The 20,908-nt window shown below is 50.9% G+C and overlaps 1 long non-coding RNA gene across 4 annotated transcripts in view; it reads left to right on the top strand.

Moving 5' to 3' along the window:
- The window catches only part of LOC140400717 (uncharacterized), a 72,838-nt gene that overhangs the window by 43,292 nt on the left and 8,638 nt on the right, over positions 1-20,908 (top strand). For 3 of the 4 annotated variants that reach the window (XR_011938092.1, XR_011938090.1, XR_011938091.1), the window contains one exon: positions 17,954-18,168. The exons of the other annotated variant lie outside the window; for it this stretch is intronic. This is a non-coding gene — a long non-coding RNA (uncharacterized lncRNA). The remainder of the gene's footprint in view (positions 1-17,953; positions 18,169-20,908) is intronic. 4 annotated transcript variants of the gene reach the window in all.

Raw genomic sequence — 20,908 nt, 5'->3', positions numbered from 1 at the left:
ATTGGGAACTAATATAGAGACTGAGGTCATGCAAAGGACATTCTATTAAAAACTAAATATAGGTTTGTCCTGGTAATTTGATTCAATGGCGTTTAATTGAATGAAGTCTCTCTGTCTTGGTTAAAAAAAGAACTGACGAGAAAAATGTTGCAGGTATTATGGATCCAATATGTAAGGGGAAGTGGAAGTGGGAGAGCAGTACAGTGGTTCCCTACTGATGCACTATCAATTACGACGAGACGAGAGTAGAGAGTAATCGAGGCTTTATTATGCAGAGATGTGTGGCCTCCTGCAGCTGCTGCCGAAGTGGCTGCAGCTCGAAGAGCCAACACATTTATACTCCGCCTACTGGGCGGAGCCAGCAGGCAGGGATCTACCCCTGTACCTGTAGTACAGGGGCCTAACTGTAGTACCCCTCGTATGCGGTATATACAATACAACAGTGGTGACTACCACATTCACCCCCTGTTAAAAAAGAGTCCAGCGGGGGTGGAAAACTATTTACATTCAGGTGTTTAACATTTTAAGGAAAAGTTTACAAATTCAGACGATCGGGCGCCTTGATCCGTCGTTGCGAGTGCCGCAGTTCTGGTGGCGATATCGGCGCCCGTTCGGTCGTCGGTGACTCTGGGAGCGCGTCGACCTCATCTTCATCCCTGGGTGTGACCAAGGGGAGGACGGATCGTCCTGGAGCGGGGGCTGTGGTGGGGTGCGCTGGGGGGAGGGAGGGTGGCGCTGGGTGAGAGGGGGGGGTGTGGGGAGCCAGCTGGTGCCAGGTCACTGAGGGAGACTGGGTCTTGGCGACCGTCGGGGTACACCACGTAGGCGTACTGCGGGTTCGCGTGAAGTAGCTGTACCCTCTCAACCAACGGGTCCGCCTTGTGTAGCCGCACATGCCTGTGGAGGAGGATGGGTCCTGGAGCTGCCAGCCACGTTGGGAGCGAAACCCAGGAGGTGGACTTCCTGGGGAAGGCAAGGAGACGTTAATGGGGAGTTTCGTTAGTCGCAGTGCAAAGGAGCGACCGAAAGGAGTGAAGGGCATCGGGGAGGACCTCCTGCCAGCGGGAGGCCGGGAAAGTTCTGGACCATAGGGCCAGCTGGGCGGCCTTCCAGACCGTCCCATTCTCCCGCTCCACCTGCCCGTTTCCCCTGGGGTTGTAGCTGGTCGTCCTGCTCGAGGCAATGCCCCTGTTGAGCAGGTACTGGTGCAGCTCATCGTTCATAAATGAGGATCCCCGGTCGCTGTGGGTTGAACACAGAGCGAAGATGGTGTTGAGGGCTTTGATGACGGTGGCAGATGTCATATCAGGGCATGGGAGGGCGAAGGGGAATCTGGAATATTCGTCAACCACATTAAGAAAGTACGTGTTTTGGTCGGTGGAGGGGAGGGGCCCTTTGAATTCCACGCTGAGGTGTTCACCAGGTGCGCTCAGTCTGGCCGGTAGAAGTGCGGTTTACACTCCGCGCAGACCTGGCAGTCTCTGGTGACAGTCCTGACTTCCTCGATGGAATAGGGCAGATTGCGGGCCTTTATGAAGTGATAAAAGCGGGTGACCCCTGGGTGACAGAGATCATCGTGCAGGGTCCGGAGTCGGTCCACTTGTGCGCTGGCACAAGTACCCCGGGATAGGGCATCGGGGGGCTCGTTGAGCTTACCTGGGCGATACAAAATCTCGTAATTGTAGGTGGAGAGCTCGATCCTCCACCTCAAGATCTTATCATTTTTGATCTTACCCCGCTGTGTGTTGTTGAACATGAAGGCAACCGACCGTTGGTCAGTGAGGAGAGTGAATCTCCTGCCGGCCAGGTAATGCCTCCAATGCCGCACAGCTTCAACGATAGCCTGGGCCTCTTTTTCGACGGAGGAGTGCTGAATTTCGGAGGCATGGAGGGTGCGGGAAAAGAATGCTACGGGCATGTAACCTGGTTGAGGGTGGCGGCTAGAGCGATGTCTGATGCATCGCTCTCGACTTGGAAGGGGAGCGTCTCGTCGACCGCGTGCATCGCGGCCTTGGCGATGTCGGCCTTGATACGGTTGAAGGCCTGGTGAGCATCGGCCGTCAGGGGGAAAACGGTGGAGTGACTGAGTGGGTGGGCCTTGTCCGCATAGTTAGGGACCCACTGGGTATAGTATGAGAAGAAGCTCAGGCAGCGTTTGAGGGCCTTGGGGCAGTGGGAGAGGGGGTGTTCCATGAGGGGGCACATGTGGTCAGGATCGGGCCCCAGAACTCCGTTCTGGACCACAGAGCCGAGGATGGCTAATCGGTTCGTGCTGAACACGCACTTCTCCTTGTTGTAGGTTAGGTTGAGGAGTTTAGCGGTGTGGAGGAATTTGGAAAGTTTAGTGTCGTGGTCCTGCTGGTCATGGCCGCAGATGGTGACGTTATCCAGGTACGGGAAGGTGATCCGCAGTCCGTACCGGTCAACCATTCGGTCCATCTCCCGTTGGAAGGCCGAGACCCCGTTAGTGATGCCAAAGGGAACCCTAAGGAAGTGGTAAAGGCCGCCGTCCGCTTCAAACGCGGTGTACCGGCGGTCCGCCTTGCGAATGGGTAGCAGGTGGTAGGCAGATTTCAGGTCCACTGTCGAGAAGACCCAGTACTGTGCAATGTGATTGACCATATCAGATATGCGTGGGAGGGGTGTGGTATTATAGGTATTACGGTACCTGATAGGCTAAAGCACCATTGGTGGAAACTGTATGCTTTCTATTGGTTAGCATGTATGATAGCTCCACCATGCTATGCGGGGTATAAGAACCCGTGCCGCCCCAGCAGCCTTCATTCTGTACCTGAGCTGCTGGGGGAAACATCTAGCTTATTAAATCCTTCAGTTGGACTACAACCTCGCTTTAATGGTCATTGATCGTGCATCAATTTAATAAGCTAGTTTTTTAAGAAGAAAGGATGGAACTCCGAATCAAGCCGGAGTGTCTGCAACTTAGCCCCCACGCGGCGAACTCAGCGGCAATCTTTAAGCACTGGCTGGCGTGCTTTAAAGGGTATCTCGGGACGGCCGAAAACGCACCCACGGGAGAGCAGAAACTGCACTCAAGGGTGAGCCCAGAGATTTACACCCTCATCGAGGAAGTGGCAGACTTTGATGCAGCAATAAAGTGCTAAAAGGACACTATATTCGCCCGGTAAACCAGGTCTACGCCCGGCACCTGCTTGCAACAAGGCGAAAAACCCCTGGGGAATCGCTGGAGGAATTCTACCGTGCACTCCTGGTGTTGGGACGAAGCTGCGGCTGCCCGCAGGTTTCGGCGAGCGAACACACGGAACTCTTAGTCCGGGACGCTTTCGTGGCAGGTATGCTATCTTCACAAATCCGCCAGCGTCTGTTAGAAAAGGACACACATCTTTGCACTGTTCAGGTTCCCCGCTTACATACACAGTGATAGGGGGTCCTCCTTTATGAGCGGCGAACTGCGTCAATTCCTGCTCAGCAAGGGCATCGCCTCGAGCAGGACGACCAGTTACAACCCCCGGGGTAACGGACAGGTAGAGAGGGAGAACGGAACGGTCTGGAAGACCGCCCTACTGGCCCCACGGTCCAGGAACCTCCCAATCTCCCGCTGGCAAGAAGTCCTCCCGGATGCCCTCCACTCCATCCGGTCACTGCTTTGTACGACCACCAATCAGACACCCCATGAACGTCTCCTTGTCTTCCCCAGGAAGTCCTCCTCTGGGACCTCGCTCCCGACCTGGCTGGCAGCTCCCGGACCCATCCTGCTGCGAAAACATGTGTGGCGCACAAGTCGGACCCGTTGGTCGAGAGGGTCCATCTGCTCCATGCTAACCCCCAGTACGCCTACGTGGCGTACCCCGACGGCCGACAAGATACGATCTCCCTATGGGACCTGGTGCCCGCCGGAACCCCACGCACATCCCAGCCACCAGTCCCACCCTCCCCTCCACCGCAGCACCTTACAGAAGGATCTGTCCTTCCGCCGGCCCCGTCTAGGCCCCCCCACCCACCGACGTCCCCCGCAGGCGCTCCCTTCCCAGGTCAACTGTTTTGCCCATCAGCGCCATCTAGGGGTGCCGAAGCTGCCATGCAGATCGAAGCCACGCTCCCGGAGTCACAGACGCCCGAGCCTCCACCGGAGTCACCACCGAAGCTCCGACGATCACAGAGGACAACCAGGGCGCCCGATCGACTGATTGCTTCATTTTAATTGTTAACTGTAAATATAAACCATATAATACATAGCTATCAGAATTGTAAATAGTTACTAAACATTGTAGGGAGGTATTACGGTACCTCCATAACTAATTCTACCACGTTGCCATGTTTTGTAGTTTCAGGCCACCACCCCCGCCGGACTCTTTTTTAACAGGGTGTGAATGTGGTATTATAGGTATTATGGTATCTGATAGGCTAAAGCACCATTGGTGGAAACTGTTTGCTTTCTATTGGTTAGAATGTATGATAGCTCCGCCCTGCTTGGCATGGTATAAGAATCCGTGCCGCCCCAGCAGCCTTCATTCGGTACCTGAGCTGCTGGGGGAAACATCTAGCTGATTAAAGCCTTCAGTTGGACTACAACATCGCTTTAGTGGTCATTGATCGTGCATCAAGGGGGTACGCGTTGAGCTGCGTGTACGATTGATGGTCTGACTGTAGTCAACGGCCATCCTGTTTTTCTCCCCAGTTTTCACAACTACCACTTGGGCTCTCCAGGGGCTGTTGCTGGCCCAGATAATACCTTCCCGTAGCAGCCGCTGGACCTCAGACCTGATGAAGGTCCTGTCCTGGGCACTGTACCGTCTGCTCCTGGTGGCGACGGGTTTGCAATCCAGGGTAAGGTTTTCAAACAGAGAAGGCGGGTTGACCTTAAGGGTCGTGAGACCGCAGACAGTAAGGGGTGGTAGGGGCCCGCCAAATTTCAGGGTTAGGATCTGGAGGTTGCACTGGAAGTCCAGGCCGAGTAGCAAGGCAGTGCAGAGGTCAAGGAGGACGTAGAGCCGGAAGCCGCTGAACTCTACGCCCTGGATGGTGTGGGCGGTGGTGCAGTACCCTCGCATCACCACAGAGTGGGATCCGGAGGCCAGGGAGATTTTCTGGTTAATGGGGTGTACCGTGAGGGAGCAGCGCCTTACCGTATCGGGGTGGATGAAGCTCTCAGTGCTCCCGGAGTCCAGAAGGCAGGATATCTTGTGCCCGTCGACCTTCACTGTCGTCGACGCGGTCGCGAGGTTGTGCGGCCGGACTGGTCGATCGTGATGGAGGCGAAACGCGGTTGGTCGGCGGCAGTTGCAGGCGATGAGCGACCCAATGAGGTGGCTGACGAGCAGGGGTCCTGAGGCGGGAAGATGGCGATGCCACGGGCCGCACGTGTCCTGAGGCAGGCAAGATGGCGGCGCCCACGGGCTGCACGTGGTCTGAGGCGACGAAGATGGCGGCGCCCACGGGTCGCACATGGGGGTGCAGGGATAATAGCGGCGATCGAGCGGGCCTGGCACACAGCAGCGAAATGTCCTTTCTTCCCGCAGGCCTTGCAGAGCGTGCTCCACGCCGGGCAGCGCTGCCGGGGGTGTTTTGTCTGTCCACAGAAGTAGCACTTGGATCCCCCGGGGTTGGTTGGCTGCCGCGCGCGCAGGCCTGAGGTTGGCAGGGGGCGGTCGCTGATGGGGTCCATGATGGGGTGTTTGCTGGTGGGGTCCACGATGCCCAGGAGGGGTGGGCCATGCGGTCGGGGGCATACGCCTGTACATTGCGTGAGGCGACTGTGAGCGAGATCGCTAGTTTCTTGGTCGCCGCGAGGTCGAGGGTAGCTCCCTCTAAGTGGCGCTGGCGGATGTAGGCCGATCCTATGCCTGTAACAAAGACGTCTCTAACTAGCAGGTCAGAATGTTCAACGGCCGAAATGGCCTGGCAATCACAGTCTCTCACCAGGGCATGCAGGGCAGGCCAGAAATCTTCCACAGACTCACCGGGGAGTTGATGCCGCGTGGACAGGAGGTGCCTGGCGTAGATTTTGTTGGTCTGCTGAGTTTAGTTCTCCTTCAGTAGCGCCATGGCCTCAGCGTAGGTAGGCGCGTCTTGGATGAGGGGAAAGATATCGGAGCTCAGCCGCGTGTAAAGGATCTGGAGCTTCTGTGCCTCTGGGGGTGGTTCTGTCACAGATCCGATGTAGGCTTCAAAGCAAGTTAGCCAATGTGCGAAGGCCAACTTGGCATTGTCTGCTTGAGGGTGCAGCTGCAGGCGATCAGGCTTGATGTAAAATCCTTCGTTGTAAAATCTCTGCGTAATAAATTGATGCACTATCAATTACGACAAGACGAGAGTAGTGTGTAATCGAGACTTTATTACGCAGAGATGTGTAGCCTCCTGCAGCTGCTGCCAAAATGGCTGCTGCTCGGAGAGCCCACACATTTGTACTCTGTCTACTGGGCGGAGCCAGCAAGCAGGGATCTACCCCCGTACCTGTGTACAGGGGTCTTACCATAATACCCCTCGTATGCGATATATACAATACAAGAGTGGTGACTACCACATCTACTAAGTTTAATCGCAAGACTCAATTTAACCTTCTGGGCTCAGTTTCCCAGGGTGCAGCTAGTTAGATGGAAAGGCTGGGTGGCTAACAAGCAGGAAGTCCTGTGGCGCCATGCAGGAGGCAACTGGGGAAGCAGAGAATAGCGGAGGAGGGAAGGAGATATCATGAGTTGAGGGGACAAGGGGCATGGGTATGTGAGGGCAGACATAAGAGAGCATTCATGGGGGCAGTTAGATGAGGGGCAGATGTGTACATAGATAGATTGCAGAGGTTTCATGGTGGAGTCTCCCTCCGGGAGGGGGAAACAAGTTTCCTTCTGCTCCTCGTTACCCACAAGCAGTGCAGGCAAGGCGCTAACTGGTGCATCGGGTCATTTTCTTTTGTTTCATTTTAAATTTTAGTGTGGTCAATCCATCTACCATGCATATCTTTGGACACGGGGAGAATGTGCAAACTCCACACGGACAGTGACCGGGGTCGGGATCGAACGCGGGTCCTCAGCGCCGTGAGACAGCAGAGCTAACCACTGCGCCACTTTGCCGCTCCATCTTGTCCTTCTCACATCCTTTCAGCTTAGTGGTTTCCCAAGGCCTGGGAAATCCTGACTGCAGGAATTCATTTGAAATACAGCCAAAAATTGGGGCAAGCTGGTGCAGTGGGTTAGCATTGTTGCCTCACGGCGCCAAGGTCCCAGGTTCGATCCCGGCCCTGGGTCACTGTCCGTGTGGAGTTTGCACATTCTCCCCGTGTTTGCGTGGGTTTCGCCCCCACAACCCAAAGATGTGCAGGTTAGGTGGATTTGGCCATGCTAAATTGCCCCTTGATTTAAAAAAAAATGAATTGGGTACTCTAAATTTACAAAATAAATATCTAAATTAAGAATCTGAGGGAAAACCTTTTCACACAATGAGTGGCTCGGGTCTAGTATGCACTGTCTGGAACTGTGGTGGAGGCAAGTTCAATCGAAGCATTCGAGAGGGTGAGTATTTGAGAGGAAAAGGCAGGGGATGGCACTAAAGCCACAATGCTCATTTGGAGAGCCGGTGCAAACACGACAGGTTAAATGGCCTTCGTCTGCACCGTAACAATTCTGTGATTCTGCGACCTGACTCCGGAGAGCAAGTTAGTCATCCATCTCCAATCTGCTTCTGTTAAAACCTAAAGTGACTGCATTGGGGGCAGGTTGGGGTTGGATTCACCATTTTTGAACTTACAACCACTCCTCCACACTGGAGGTCCCTCCTCTATGTTCATTTTCCATTGTGCCTTGAAAAATATGGTTTGAAAATTGGGATCTGAATATGACATCATAGATCATAGAATTTACAGTGCAGAAGGAGGCTATTCAGCCCATCACGTCTGCACTGGCCCTTGGAAAGGGTACCCCACTTAAACCCATGCCTCCTCCCTATCCCCATGTCCCAGTAACTGCACCTAACCTTTTGGACACAAAGGGGCAATTTAGCATAGCCAATCCACCTAACCTGCACCACTTTGGACTGAAACCGGAGCACTCGGAGGAAACCCACGCAGACACGGAAGAACGTCCAAACCCCACATAGACAGCCACCCGAGGTCGGAATTGAACCCAGGACCCTGGAGCTGTGAGGCAGCAGTGATAACCACTGTGCCACCATACCGCCTACATCAATCGGCAGGCACGCTTTGCCCCATAAACAAAATATTTTCTGTAGGAATGTTAATAAAATCGTATCTCTTGTTCTACAACTTAAATAAAAATACATTCGTTGACATTTTAATATCAAATAATTTTGTCTCAATGCTGTGACTAAAGTTTACCTTATGATAATACCTTATGTGTGGAGTGTGCACATTCTCCTCGTGTCTGCGTGAGTCTCATCCCCACAGCCCAGAGATGTGTAGGGTAGGTGGATTGGCCACACTAAATTGCCCCTTAATTGGAAAGAAAAGAATTGGGCACTCAAAATTTATTTTAAAAAATGATAGTATTGTGGTGTTGGGTGTTCTGACACACAGATGAGCCAACACGGTTGCATATGGTACAACGCTACTTTATTTAAACTTACTATTTACAGTTTGGTCTTTGCACTCTGCACGTGGGGGGTTCCCTGCTTGTGATGTTTTAACAGCTCTTTCTTGTTCCCTTCTCCCCAGACCTACTGACCACCAGGTGTCGTGCTCGTGCTTTTTATGTGTTTGGTGTTCTTGTCTGTGATTGGTTGTGGTGTTGTGTACTCTGATTTGCCTGTTAGTGTGTCCATCATGATGTGTGTGTTTGAATATCATGACATCCCCCCTTTTTACAAAGATATGTGCCTACGTGGTAATAAATATGATCGTGTCGTGAGTGCATCTAAGAGTGTGTGTGTGTCGTGTGCAGCATGTGCATATGACGGAACTATGTACATGGGGCGATGTCGGGTGCGTCACATGAACCAAGTTGTACCATAACATAACATAAATGCGAACGAGAGAAGAAGAAAAAAAAAACTTGAACAGTTGTCCAGTCAGACGACATCTGGAACGATAAACAACAACAGGTTATCATGTAAAATTGTGCAACTTGTTAAACATATGAACGGTATTATAAGTCCAGTCTAATGGGCTTGCGACGAGTTCGGGTTGACCGCCTCAAGGGTGGATCAAGAACCACCGGCTGCTGTGCAGGCATGGCCATGGGTGGCGATGGAAAGGGCGTGATGTGCGGCAGCTCCACAAAGTCATCCTCGGAAGCCTGTTGAGGATCTGGCGTGTGCGTGCTGTGTGGCTGTGAGCGTGGAAGTCGGCGAAGGGCGCGCCGATTGCGGCGACGCACGGAACCATCCGGCATGTGAACCAGGAACGAACGGGGAGCCACTTGTCGGAGGACTTCGGCCGGTGCTGACCAGCCACCATACGGTTGATGGACGCGTACTTTGTCTCCGGAGGACAGGGGGGGCAGGTCCGTCGCTCGTGTGTCGTACCGACTTTTCTGGCGATCACGCTGCAGTTGCATGTTCCGAAGAACCGCCTCATGGTCTGTTGTTGGTGCCAGGATGGAAGGTACCGTCGTCCTGAGGGAGCGACCCATTAGTAGCTGCGCTGGCGAGAGACCCGTGGATAGCGGGGCCGATCGATAGGCCAGCAAGGCAAGGTTAAAGTCCGATCCGGCAGCAGCCGCCTTGCACAGGAGCCGCTTGGCGATGTGGACACCCTTTTCAGCCTTCCCGTTCGATTGTGGATGCAGAGGGCTGGATGTCACATGAGTGAAACCATATGCTGCGGCAAAGGACGACCATTCACGGCTGGCAAAACAAGGTCCATTGTCTGACATGACAGTCCTTGGAATGCCATAGCGAGCAAATGTTTCCTTGCAGGCCCCAATGACTGCGGACGACGTCAGATCATGGAGAGGCATGACTTCCGGGTAGTTTGAGAAGTAGTCTATAATAACAATGTAATCTCTGCCGAGCGCGTGAAATAGGTCAACACCCACCTTCGCCCAGGGGGACGTCACCATCTCGTGTGGTAGAAGTGTTTCCGGAGGTTGCGCCGGCTGAAACCTCTGACAGGTTGTGCAGTTGAGCACCATGTTGGCTATGTCTTCACCCGGCCAATATACCGCCTCCCGGGCCCTTCGTCTGCATTTTTCGACGCCCAAGTGGCCTTCGTGTAGTTGATGAAGAATCATCTGGCGCACGCTGTGCGGAATAACGATCCTGTGTGATTTCATAAGGACCCCGTCTATGTTGGTGAGATCATCTCGCACATTATAAAACTGGGGGCACTGCCCTTTTAGCCACCCTTCCGTCATGTGGCGCATCACTCGCTGCAGAAGGGGGTCAGTCGCCGTCTCTGCGCGTATGTGGGCCAGACTAGGATCATCAGCTGGCAGATTTGCTGCTGTCAGAGTTACGTGTGCCTCAATTTGACGCACGAACCCCTCCGCATCTGGTGGTGTGCTCACTGCTCGGGAAAGAGTGTCCGCCACGATGAGTTCCTTCCCCGGAGTGTAGATCAGTTCAAAATCGTACCTCCTGAGTTTAAGTAAGATGCGCTGGAGGCGAGGAGTCATGTCGTTCAGGTCTTTGTTAATGATGTTGACCAGGGGGCGGTGGTCAGTTTCGACCGTAAATCGTGGCAGGCCATACACATAGTCGTGGAACTTGTCCAGTCCAGTTAACAAGCCCAGGCATTCTTTTTCGATTTGCGCGTAGCGCTGTTCGGTAGGGGTCATGGCTCGTGAGGCATATGCAACCGGGGCCCATGACGACGTGCTGTCTTTTTGCAGGAGTACCGCTCCAATACCAGATTGGCTGGCGTCTGTTGAGATCTTTGTAGGGCGAGTCGTGTCAAAGAAGGCCAGCACTGGTGCCGTGACTAGTTTGTGCTTGAGCTCCTCCCATTCCCACTGATGCGATTGGTGCCAGTTGAATTCTGTCGATTTTTTTACGAGATGGCGCATATTTGTTGTATGAGAAGCCAGGTTGGGAATGAACTTCCCAAGGAAGTTGACCATGCCCAGGAATCTTAAGACAGCCTTCTTGTCAGCCGGTCGTGGCATGGCTGTGATGGCGCTAACCTTGTCTGCATCGGGACGGACCCCGGACCTTGAGATGTGGTCCCCGAGGAATTTCAGCTCCGTCTGGCCGAAGGCACACTTCGCACGGTTGAGACGCAGGCCATTTTGTCGTATGCGGGTAAAGACACGTCGTAGACGATGCATGTGTTCCTGCGGAGTGGTGGACCAAATGATGATATCGTCCACATATACACGTACCCCTTCGATGCCTTCCATCATCTGCTCCATAATGCGGTGGAAAACTTCAGATGCCGAAATGATGCCGAATGGCATCCGGTTGTAGCAGAATCTGCCAAAAGGGGTGTTGAATGTGCATAGTCTTCGGCTGGCCGGGTCCAATTGGATCTGCCAGAATCCTTTGGACGCATCCAATTTAGTGAATATTTTGGCTCGCGCCATCTCGCTGGTGAGGTCTTCTCGTTTCGGGATGGGATAGTGTTCCCGCATGATGTTGTTATTCAGATCTTTTGGATCTATACATATACGGAGCTCGCCAGAGGGCTTCTTTACACAGACCATGGAGCTGACCCATGGCGTGGGCTCCGTGACCCTGGATAGGACCCCTTGGTCCTGAAGAATCTGCAGTTGTGCCTTGAGGCGGTCTTTGAGTGGCGCAGGAACCCTGCGAGGTGCGTGAACGACAGGGATGGCGTCCGGTCTGAGTCGAATCTTGTACGTGTATGGCAATGTCCCCATGCCTTCAAAAACCTCCTGGTTGTGAGCAAGGAGGGAATGGAGACTTGCGTGGAACTCAGCATCCGGGAAGTCGGATATCTCATCTGGAGAGAGAGACATAATGCGCTGTACCAGGTGAAGGACCTTACACGCCTGTGCACCCAGTAACGAGTCCTTTGATGAGCCGACAACTTCGAAGGGGAGTGTGGCCGTGTACCTCTTGTGAGTCACCTGTAGCTGGCAAGATCCTATGGACGGGATGACGTTCCCGTTATAGTCAACCATCTTGAGCCGGGATGGCGTGATGGGTGGTTTGACCTTCATGGCCTGGACTGCAGAGTAAGCAATCAGGTTGGCGGATGCACCGGTGTCCAGACGGAAGGCGACGCGCGATCGGTTGACCGTCAGGGTGGCACACCACTCATCGGCTGGATTGATGGCATTGACCTTGTTGACATCAATGACGGAAACTCGGAAGGCATCCTGGTCATCTGCATCACTTAACTGGAAGTCTTGATGCGTGGGCTGGACGGTCCTGACTCGTCTGCGAGGTTGTCGAGGATGCGCCGGATCCATGGGTTGAGCCGAACGACAGTGGGCTGCGTAGTGGCCCATCGTGCCACATCTGTGGCACTGTCGGTTTTTTGCAGGACATTGCCCTTTTAAATGTAGAGCTCCACAATTGCCGCACGTCATGACGTCACGGCGTTCGTTGCGCCACTGCGCATGCGCAGTGCGATCTTGCGGTGGGCGCGCCTGCGCAGTGCGTCCCTCGTTGTGGCCGTTATTTTTGGCGCGCACCTGCGCGGGAGACCGCGAAAAGCGCGGGAAGCGGCCGCTGTCGTCCGGGCCGTGGGTCGGGAAGTAATCGATGGCCTGGATGCGTTCGACGTCGTGGGCGGCCTGGCTTGCCGATTCGACGGCTGGGGACCCCCTCCGTGCCAACTCAGACGCCTGAAATCGGGCAAAACGGCAGGTAGCATTTTCGTGGAGGACACAGGCTTCCACAGCAGACGCTAAGGTGAGGCTTTTCATTTTAAGAAGCTGCTGGCGTAGGCCACTAGAGGCAACGCCAAAAACAATCTGGTCCCTGATCATGGACTCTGTGGTGGTGCCGTAACCGCAGGACTGCGCTAGAATCCGGAGGTGCGTCAAAAAGGGTTGAAAAAGCTCCTCCTTACCTTGCAGGCGTTGCTGAAAGAGGTATCTTTCAAAACTTTCATTTACTTCAACTTGAAAGTGCTGGTCCAGTTTGAGGATGACCGTGTCATATTTGGCTTGGTTTTCGCCTTCTTCGAACACCAGTGAGTTGAAAACGTCGGTGGCGTGCGGACCTGCGTAGAAGAGGAGCATTGCAATCTTCGTGTCATCCGAGACATTCTGTTTCTCGGTGGCACGGATGTACAGGTCAAATCGCTGCCTGTAGAGCTTCCAGTTGGTACCTAGGTTCCCCGCGACTTGCATCGGCTGCGGTTTGCCGGTGTGGTCCATGTCCAGAATGGCAGGTTAGTAGGCAGGTATCGATCCACTCCTGTACCATGTGGTGTTGGGTGTTCTGACACACAGATGAGCCAACACGGTTGCATATGGTACAACGCTACTTTATTTAAACTTACTATTTACAGTTTGGTCTTTGCACTCTGCACGTGGGGGGTTCCCTGCTTGTGATGTTTTAACAGCTCTTTCTTGTTCCCTTCTCCCCAGACCTACTGACCACCAGGTGTCGTGCTCGTGCTTTTTATGTGGTTGGTGTTCTTGTCTGTGATTGGTTGTGGTGTTGTGTACTCTGATTTGCCTGTTAGTGTGTCCATCATGATGTGTGTGTTTGAATATCATGACAAGTATCTTATACGCTTTTAGTAACTTGAGGAAACCAGCGTAAGAGAACAGACATTTATTTAACTACATACAATATTCTGCTCAAGACAGCAACTCGGTCCCGGATTCGACATTGTCCGTAGGTACGCACACATCTGTGTCCGTCTCTGATCTGGAAACACCCTCCTCCTGCTGGACCGGGCGCTGTGATCCAGACAGCTGGGTCCCCAGGCTGAGGAGCAGTTCCTGGCGCGGAGGAGACATCAATACCACTGGTTGGGCATTGTGAAGCACGGGCTCTCGCTTCTTCAGGTGGTCCAAGTGCTTTCGCTGAACTTTTACCTGAACCTGGACTTTATACGATGTCGGACCCATTCTGTCCAGCATGACGCCTGGGAGCCAAAGTGCCCCATCACCAAAATTGTGGACATAGACTGCACCCTGAGTGAAATTGTTGCCCTGGTGTCCTCATGTCATGGTGCCTCTTCTGCATTCCCTGCTGCATCTCCACTTTCCTGCCGAAGCTCAGAAATGTGAGATCAACTGGCTTCACAGTTGTCGGCACATCAACAGTTCCCAGGGGCGGTTCCCGTCGTCACATGTGGCATCGTACGGCAATTAAATAGGAACCGCGCCAGCCCCGTGTCCATGGATTGTTTTTTAATGACCCTTTTGAAGGTCTGGACTGCCCTTTCTGCCAGACCGTGGGAGGAGGCATGATACGGGGAGGTTCAAATATGCAGAATGCCTTTTCGCTTCGTAAACGGGACAAATTCTTTGCTCGCGAATGGCATCCCATTATCTGTTACCAGGACCTCAGGGACCCCCATGGGCGCCAAATGAGCTGCGGAGCTTTTCTGCTGTAGCCCTGGATGTTATCTAGGCCATCCTGTCCATCTCCAGCCGCACTTCGAGTGGACATCCGCAATGACGAGGAACATGGATCCAATGAACAGTCCTAAGAAATCCGCATGTAGGCGCATCCACGGGCGACGTCGCCATTCCCAGGGGTGAAGGGAGGCCCTCGGCAGGAGCTTTTGATGGTTCTGGCATGGCGAGCAGCTGCGCACAACCCTTTCGATGGCCCCATCGATGCCAGGCGACCAGACATAACTACAGGCCAACATCTTCATCTTCGAGGCACCTGGGTGCCCACTGTGAAGATACTACATCAGGGACACCTGACCCTGCAGTGGGATGACCACGCAAGCTCTCTACAATATGACGCTGTCCTCCACACTGAGTTCCACGAATATCGGGACATAAGGACAGAGGGCTACAAGAAGGGCCCGGTGCATTGTGTCGCTCAACAACATGAGGCGAAGTTTCGCCAGTCCTGGATCCCACTGCAGCCATGTGCGCGACTGAGTAGCCGTCACTGGCAAGGTATCCATCAATTTGAGAGTTGTAACCACTTCATCTGCCACGGGCAATGGCAGATGGCTGAGGGCGTCAGCATGGACAATCTCAGGGCACTAAAGGAGTTGTTTCTAGGGGGCCTGTTGCGGGATTGAAGGAGGTGGGGTGAAATATGGATTGGGGCAGGGGGAAATGTTTAGGTCTCTGCAGGTCCGAGATTTCGCTAAGAAGGAGATACAGAGCTTTCCGGTGGCGCTGGACTCCACACTGTTGGAGGAGGTGTTGATGACAGGAATGGAGAAGGGAGTGGTACTGGCGATTTATGAGCTATTTTGGGAGATGAGAAGGCACCGCTGGAGGGGATTAAGGCAAAGTGGGAGGAATAGATGGGAGAGGACATGGAGGAGAGGTTGTGGTGTGAGGTGCTCCGGAGGGTGAATGCCTCAACTTTGTGCACGAGGTTGGGGCTGATACAGCTGAAGATGGTGTAAAGGGTGCACTTTACAAAGGCGAGGATGAGCCGACTCTTTGAGGGGGTAAAGGATGTGTTTGAGTGTTGCGGGGGAGGGGGGGGGGGCCTGCAAACCACGTTTATATGTTTTGGTCCTGTACAAAGCTGGAGGCGTATTGGAGGGAGGAGTTCAGGATAATTTTGAAGGTGGTACATGTGAGGCTTGAGCTGGGTCCTCTGGAGGTCATATTCGGGGTATCGGATCGGCCGGGGTTGGATGTTTTAGCCTTCGCCTCGCTGAACACCCTAAGGTGGATCTTGTTGGGGTGGAGGTCAGTTTCTCCACACTGTGCCCTGGCGTGGCGGGGGGATCTGTTGGAGTTTTCAACACTCGAGAAGGTGAAGTTGGAGTTGAGGGGAAGGAAGGAGGGTTCTACAATTCATGGGCTTTGTTTATTATGCACTTTCAAGAATTGGATGACATCAAACATTAGGGGGGGGGGGGGGGGGTTGGTGTTGGACTGTGTATATTGTTGGTGACTATGTATGGGTGGATGGTGGATTCCTGAATCCTTTTTATGATGTTTGTATTTAAAATGTTGAGGGTTGTTTTGTGGTTGGTGGGAGGGAGGAATGTTGGCCAGGGGATTGTCAATGTATTTGTTGGTGGGTGTAAATTTGGATGAAAATGTGAAAAAGGAGAATAAATATATTCAAATAAATAGAATTACACCAAAGCACAAAATGGCGTCACACAATAATCAGTCCTTTAAAACAATTCCAAAAGATCTTCACTATTCTCGGAGCTAAGCTCTGTTCAGCAACTATCCTTATAAATTTTAAAATCTATCGAATTCCACTAATTGCTACCACATAGGGCTTTATTTTCTCTTGGGGTATCCTCGGAGGCTGACAGCAGATGGTTCTTCAGGTCTGGCTTTTTTCATAGTGGGAGTTCTGACAATTATCCTGTTGTCTTCTGGGAGATCTAAGCAGATACCCTCTCACATAGGCTTTATTATTTCCTTAAATACATTCTTTCCCTTTGATCTCTCCATTATCTCACCCAATATCTTTAGAAATGCTTTCTTCCCAGAACTGATTACATTTATTTCTTTACTTTAGCTTTTCAGATTTCAAAATTAATCTTACCATATCTTTTTTTTTTTAATTTAGAGTACCCAATTATTTTTTTTCCAATTAAGGGGCAATTTAGCGTGGCCAATCTACCTCCCTGCACATCTTTTTGTATTGTGGAGATGAGATCCACGCAGACACGGGGAGAACTCCACACGGACAGTGTCCCGGGGCCGGGATCGAACATGGGTCCTCAGCGCCGTGAGGCAGCAGTGCTAACCACTGTGCCACCGTGCTGCCCAATTTTACCATATCTTTACTTTACTTAGTCATACCTTTTTTACACCCTGCATATATCCCCCTTTGAACAAACGATACATTCAAAGCTATTCCTGTCATTGCAATATGTAAAAACCTGATTGATGTTACTCTGGGTTTATTAACATGTGAAAACCATTTCTTACCGTTGATTTACTGTCTCGCAGTCACCCTGTCTCTCACTCCAATTACAATACTTGTAACCCTCCAATGGCTTGATTTCCAGCACATAAGAAATATGAAATTATATTCCCAAAAGAGAAATATTGCATTTTCTTGACTCAGCCAATAATAACTTGCATTTGCTTGGCACCTCCTATACAGAAAACATCCCAATGTTCTTTGCAAGAGCATAATGATAGTAGTATATTGACAGGCAGTCAAAGAGGTAGGTATAAGGATGGACGACCAAAACTTTCCGAAAGAGATAGATTTTAAGAAGGGTGCAAATGGGAGAGGAAGGGGTGAAGAAATTTGGTAAGGAAATTCCACAGTTTAGATGTTCATAAATACAAAATAGTTTGCAACTTGCGACATAATGAGATTAAAGATGGAACGCATTTGAAAGTCACTGTGACTTAAACAGCTCTCCCCCACACTGACGTTCCCTCTGTCAGTCAGGTGAAGGACGAATGACATAAGCAGGCGGAAAGTTAAACCTGTTATGGAAAAGAGCAAAGAACAATTCCGAAGTCCCTGTAGCATGCAATTAATTTTAATTCACATTTTCTATAAGTGCGTTTGCCTTTCCAAATTTTGTAGAGGATCTAAATAACTGATAATATGCCTTGAATCTTTAGGTGAAATGTTATGCATTTTCCAGTGTAAGGGTCCTTCCTGATGACTCCCTTATTTCCTGTTTCTTTATTTTTGCTATTATCATTTTCATCCATGGATGCTTAATGGATCTGTATCTTTAAGTCAAGCAGTGGAGCGAATGAAGAATTCAAAAAGTTGCAACATAGTATATGGTACTAGTCTTCGGGCAACAGAACACAGACTTTGTGGCACCCAAGAGATGGGGTGGGACTCAGTTCGATTGGTTGGCTGGTGGCCAATGAATTGGCCAAGAGGCCATATTCAGCTTGGTAACAGGTGATGATTATATCTGCCTGAGTGGGATGATTTCTAGAGACCTAAGGAACGAGTCGAGTCCCTGGGCATGCAGGGGAAAGGACCTGACCTCTCTCTCTTGTGTTTTCTCCAGAAAAGCTGCTGTATTTCTGAAACTGCAGAGACCCGAATGAATCTAGAGTGAAAACATTACAGACCGAAAGGCCAAATTCTCGACCCAAGAGTCTGGTTTGAAGGAAAGTGTGCTAGAAACAACCATCTGAAACAAAGACTCTTATCTTTTACTTATTATTTTACCCCTCTCTTCCCCTCTGTGTTTGTTTGTCATGTGTGCGCACGTGGGTATGAGTATGTATAATAATATATATATATATACATATTATATGGGTTGGGGCAAGTTAATGTGGGGAGATTAAGAATGAGATAATAACCAGTTGTATTTGCTGCATATTTAATTATAGTTATTATTGATAAACTTAATTGTATTTACTTTTACAAACTGATGACTATAATTATTGGGCAGCTAAGGGCCAAAGATTTTGGGTATATTTCTAAGAATTATTGATTAATTCAATTGTGTTACGACTCTGGGTCAAGGGGGGCTGGAATTGACCGCGCCCCAGGTCAGGGTGTTGTAACACCAGAAAGAATATCTTGCCAGTGCCTGATATTTACAAGATACCTCAGCCAAAATTTGTAAAATTACAACTCAATTTCTTTTGGGTGGCACAGTAGCACAGTGGTTAGCACTGTTGCTTCACAGCGCCAGGGTCCCAGGTTCGATTGCCGGCTTGGGTCACTGTCTGTGTGGTGTCTGCACGTTCTCCCCGAGTCTGCGTGGGTTTCCTCCGCGTGCTCCGGTTTCCTCCCACAAGCCCCGAAAGATGTGCTGTTTGGTGAATTGTACATTCTGAATTCTCCCTCTGTGTACCCGAACAGGCGCCGGAGTGTGGCGACTAGGGAATGTTCACAGTAACTTCATTGCAGTGTTAATGTAAGCCTACCTGTGACAATAATAAAGATTACTATTACTATTTTGCCGTGTTTTGTACTACAGAGTGATTAGAATGCATTCATGCTTACTGGTTTTGGGGAGGATCAACGAGTAGAGCTGTTCAATGGAAGTGAGGCGTATCTCCACAAAAACGAATAAGGAAAAATTAGAGGTTGAGTGAACCCAGGGATAGTCAAAGAATTAGGAACAGGTCACTTCATAGCCAGTGATTGTGCGATACAAGCAGAGCTAAAACAGCAAAAGGAAACAAGTAAAACTGGTGAGATTGAGTAATTCAGAGCGATTGGAGAATCTAGGATTCTCATAAAAATTAGAACTGGGGTCTTTGAAGAGTGTGTTTAGGAAACACATCTGCATGCAAAAGTGGGAGCAGTCAGAGGTAAATGGCAATCAATGCTTAGGCCAATTGTTCATTTTAAATCCAGAATTGACAGACTTTTTGTTAAAAATGGTATTAAGGAATATGGGACAAAAGAGACTGACAGTCAGCCATGATATCATTGAATGGCAGAACAGGCTTGAGGGACCAAATAGCCTCGTTCTGTACCTATGTTCTTAAAATCCAATTGTCAGCTAATAACATTTTGGGACACTGGCTATCAGACAGCAGACAGCTAAAATATCAGGCAAGATCATGGGAAAGCATGGAACCCAACCACACCTTGTAATTATATTGTATCTTTAACGTAATAAAAAGCACTTCACAGGAATGTTATAAACCAAAATTTGATACTGAGTTGCATGAGGTGAAACTAGGACAAGTGGACCATAATTTTGGTCAGTGTTAGTTTTGAAAACATCTTAAAGGAGGGAGACATGGAAAGGTTTAGAGAGTTAAGTCCAGAGTTTAGCGTGGCTAATCCACCTAACCTGCGCAATCTTTGGACTGGGGGAAGAAACCGGAGCACCCAGAGGAATCCGATGCAGACACGGGGAGAACGTGCAAACTCCACACAGACAGTCATCTGAGGCCAGAATTGAACCCGTGCCCCTGTCTCATGAAGTTTGATAGTGAATAAACAGGGAAAATAAAACAAAAATTCTTTAAAGAACTATGGTCTGGGCTATATTGCCATAATCTACATTATACAACAATTTATTTATGATTCTGTATTTATGAATATCTTTGTTTTAGACTGATTACATGCATTCAGAACAAAGATATTGGTGAAAATACAACATCTATGGAACTGATTGGAAACAAGTGAGGACCTTTCTCCAGTGATAATGAATTACTGCTAGGTTATTGAACAAACGAATGACTTCTTACCTTGGCTTGCACAAGCGACAGTGACTGACCAGCCGCCCTAACAAGATACTTTATGAAAAGGTCTAATGGTTTTCAAATGACTGCCCACCAAGAGTAAAGAGCTACAATGCTTTACAGGTGTTCCTCATCCTCATAATTCAGTGACTTAGCTCTTCAAAAATATGGTGGTAATTCTAAAGATGTAGAATACGAATATCTGTTGTGGACACTGATTATTTTACTAAATAACATATATGCACACTTTGTCAACAAATCTGAAGCTGAATTTTAATCAACTGTCCCAGGCATGTAAAGAAAACACTCTTGAAATATGATCAATAATTTAACATAAGTGTTGATGAAGAAATACAGGGCGGGATTCTTTCAGCCCACGCCGGGCCGGAGAATCGCCGGGACGGGTGTGCATTGCGCGACGCCGCCCCAACGCTAGTCCGCCGATTCTCCACAGAGCGGTGTCAGTCGGGGGCCGCTCTACGGGGCCCCCCCCGGCGATTCTCGGCCTGGGATGGGCCGAGCGACCGTACAAAAAAACCCGAGTCCCGCCAGCGCCGTTCACGCCTGGTCTTACCCGGCGGGACCTCGGTGTCAATGGATTTGGGGGCGGCCTGATTGGGGGGGGGGGAGGGGGTCCCGACCCCGGGGGGGGGGCTCCGCTGTAGCCTGGCCCGCGATCGGGGCCTACCGATCGGCGGGCCGGCCTCTCGGGCTGGGGGCGCCTTTTGTTTCGCGACGGCCTCTGTAGCCCTACACCATGTTGTGTCGGGGCCGGCGCGGAGTAGGGAGCCACCAATCGCGCTGGTCCC

Source organism: Scyliorhinus torazame, chromosome 2 (assembly GCF_047496885.1).
Source record: "Scyliorhinus torazame isolate Kashiwa2021f chromosome 2, sScyTor2.1, whole genome shotgun sequence".
NCBI classification, from domain to species: domain Eukaryota; kingdom Metazoa; phylum Chordata; class Chondrichthyes; order Carcharhiniformes; family Scyliorhinidae; genus Scyliorhinus; species Scyliorhinus torazame.
Note: the sequence above shows the minus strand (reverse complement) of the source record. Positions and strands in the feature narration are given on the sequence as shown.